The sequence below is a fragment of the Rhinopithecus bieti genome, unplaced genomic scaffold, assembly GCF_001698545.2.
Source record: "Rhinopithecus bieti isolate Rb0 unplaced genomic scaffold, ASM169854v2 scaffold_25940, whole genome shotgun sequence".
NCBI classification, from domain to species: Eukaryota; Metazoa; Chordata; class Mammalia; order Primates; family Cercopithecidae; genus Rhinopithecus; species Rhinopithecus bieti.
The window spans coordinates 1,461,547-1,465,106 of NW_016811810.1; positions in this window are offsets into that span (position 1 = coordinate 1,461,547).

Consider the following 3,560-nt stretch of genomic DNA (forward strand, 5'->3'; position numbering starts at 1 on the left):
CGGGCCCGCGCGCGTGCGCGGCAGCCGGCTGAGGCGCGCGCCCTCCCTCGGCAGCGCACGCCCGGCCCAGTCTCTGTCCGGAGTTTCCGCCTCTCGAGGGGACTGGGCATGCGCGCCGCTGCCCGCGCATGCCCACCGCGCAGTCAGGCTCCGCTCCCGTAATTTGCTCTGTGGTGACCAGGCCGGAGTTTCGGGGTGGCCCGAGGCCGCGCGCGGGCGTGGCGGCCGGACGGGGAAAGCCTTGGTCTCGGGGGTGGCCGGGGTCGCCCCGCCGAGCGGACATCCTGGGATCCCACCTGCCGCGCTCTCAGCCAGCGGGATTAGACGGACTTCGGGAGAGCCCTCCCTATCCCCTTACCTGCCCCCAAATCCCGAAGGGGTCCCCTCTAGAGAACCTCCCTACTGAGCTGCCCTGCCGCCCTGCCCCCAGAGTTGGGCACCCGCTGCGGACCCCGGGCCTTGCAGTGCACTCTCCAGGCACCACACTGACCCTAACGAGCGGTTCCTGGGCCCTTTTTGCAGATACGGAAACTGAGGCTCAGAGAGTCTTTTCATGGCATTATAGCTAAGTTGGGCTGGGCCATGATTTGATTTTGGAAGATGAAAAATCATGAAAGGGACTTAGAAGTCCACTGGAGGTAGACAGGTTACCTAAATGAACGCCAGCAGGGAACGAGCCCCGCAGTCCCTCCTGAGGCCTACAGACCTGAGACGGACTCCTCCAGGCAAAGGAGGGAAGGCTCGCCCCAACACCGACCCGGGCTTCCGCGGTGTGAGCCAGTTTGTCAGCGAGGAGCTGGTTGGTTATGACTGGAACGTGCCGTAGGTGGGGTGGGGGAAATAACAAAAGGCGAGGTTGGAGGGATTGAAAAATGCAGACGGCTGCGCGGGGCCTTGCTTAAGGTGCCTGGAGTTTATTCTTTAGGCAACAGAGAGCCTTTGGAGGTCTTTAAGCAGGAAGTGATAACTGATTTGTGTTACTTAAAAAAAAAAGTCACTCTGGCAACCTTGCGGTCGGAAATGAAACCAGAAGAACCCTCAAGGCTGCAACTTTCATTTTTATGGTGTCATTTTGATGCTAACCGCAAGCCAGGAGGCAGGACAGACAGGCACCCGAGGCCTTTTTGAAAGGTGAACACCCTGAAGCCCAGAGAGGTGACACACGTCATTGCATTAGGAGCTATAAATCAAGTAAAATCAAGTAAAAGGCTTTTGCTTATGAAGATTTTACCATATTTAAATGTTTTGGGTTTTATTGTTCTTTAATGAGATATATTAAGGTTGGTGTTTTTCTGGGTTTTGTTACTTTTTACTACATATAAAATTGTAAGGAATTGCCTCTCCATGCCAGCCTCAGGCCTCTGTGCGTGCTATTTGCTCTGTCTGGAACTTCTTGCTCCTCACTTCGTTCAAGACCCTGCTTTTATGTCACCTCATTGATACCAGCCGACCACTCTGTATACAATAGGAACCACCCACTGCCCTGCCATCCTCACACACAGTCCACACTTAGTCTCTTCTGTTGTTCTCCAAAGCACCTATTGTTCACCATGGCCCAACACTGTGTTCTTGTTTATTTCTTGATTGTCCGCTCTCTCCACTAGAATCTTAGATTCATTAGAGCACGGGCTTTGTTTTGTTCACTGATAGGTCCTGGCACACAATAAGTATTTGTCCAGTGAATGAATGAAGCTTTGGGTGATGTGAAGTGAGAGCTTATTATTAAAAGGATAAGAAGAGCATGGGAATTAAAAGAAGGGAGTGGAGGCACAAAGGGACTGCATTAAGGATAACTTTGGGGGAAGGGGCTGCACTTAGCGTGGTAGACTAAAAATGGCCATCAATTCTTTGACACTTTTCCCAAGAAGAGGTGGAATTTATTCACCCGTTGAATGTGGATGGATCTTGTAACTTGCTTTGACCAATAGGATGTGTCACAAGTGACACTGTACAAATTCCAAGCCTAGGCCTCAAGAGGCCGTGCTGCTTTCACTTTCCCTCTCTTCAGCCCAAGCTAGCCTCATGAGGAGGCCGTGTGGAAGAGAACTGAGCACCCTGGCCAACAAGCTGCCACCTCCAGGCATGTGAGTGAGCTGTGCTAGACCGCTCAGCCCCTGTGAAGCGTTCAGCCCACTGCAGCTACATAAGACCTGGAGAGACTGATGGAAGAACTGCCCAGCTGAACCCAGCCCAAATTGCCAAACCACAGAATTGTGAGCCAATAAAATACATGTGGTTTTAAGCCTTTAGGTTTTAAGGTAGTGTGTTACACAATATTGTTTCCTGGACTCTGCCATGATACATTTGAAACTGACGTTCTTGAAGGGCAGCTTTGATTATTATTATGCTGAATAAAAGAGGAAAATCAGAAAAGAGTGGGAAGAAGTGGTGCAAAGGAGAAGGGCAGACAGAGATACAAACAGGGGGAAAGGGACAAACCTAGGAAACAGTGGCTTGTCTTACCTCTTGGGCATACTTTGTGGTGTCTAAGAACTCAGGCTGAGGAGTAAGATGAACATTGGCACAGACCTAGGCTCAAGTTTAACCATTCACCAATAAACCTGTGAAGGTTGTATAATGTCTCTGAGCCTCAATTTCTTATCTGTAAAATGGAGACTCTAAAGGATGTACATTAAAATTAGGTTGTAGAGAGGCCAGGCGCAGTGGCTCACGCCTGTAATTGCAGCACTTTGGGAGGCCAAGGCGGGCGGATCATGAGGTCAGGAGATCGAGACCATCCTGGCTAACACAGTGAAACCCCATCTCTACTAAAAGTACAAAAAAATTAGCCAGGTATGGTGGTGGGCATCTGTAGTCCCAACTACTCAGGAGGCTGAGGCAGGAGAATGGCGTGAACCCAGGAGGCGGAGCTTGCAGTGAGCGGAGATGGCGCCACTGCACTCCAGCCTGGGTGACAGAGCGAGACTCCATCTCAAAATAAATAAATAAATAAATAAATTAGGTTGTAGAGGAAACAAACCATTCTCATAAAACAGGGTGCTTAGCATATATAGGTGTTATTGATTGACTATACCATTGCTTTATGGATTACTAATAATTTGCCTGATGATGGAGGGGGTATTCAAAAGACCACCAGAGCACAGAGTCAAGGAAGGCTGACTTCTCTCAGTCTCCATGGGTCAGAACCTGTATACAGTGTCTCTAGACCTCATAGCAACCCTGTGATGTAGATGCTATTATCAGCACCTCCATTTTATAAATTTGAAAACTACTGCTCAGATGGCCGGGCGCAGTGGCTCACGCCTATAATCCCAGCACGTTGGGAGGCCAAGGCAGGCAGATTACTTGAGGTGAGGAGTTCGATACCAGCCTGGCTAACCACAGTGAAACTCTGTCTCTACTAAAAATACAAAAATTAGCTGGGCATGGTGGCACGTGCCTGTAATCCCAGCTACTTGGGAGGCTGAGGCAGGAGAATTGCTTGAACCCGGGAGGCAGAGGTTGCAGTGAGCTGAGGTTGGCCCATTGCACTCCAGCCTGGGCAAAGAAGCAAGACTCCATATCAAAAAAAAAAAAAAAAAAAAAAAAAAAAAAAAAAA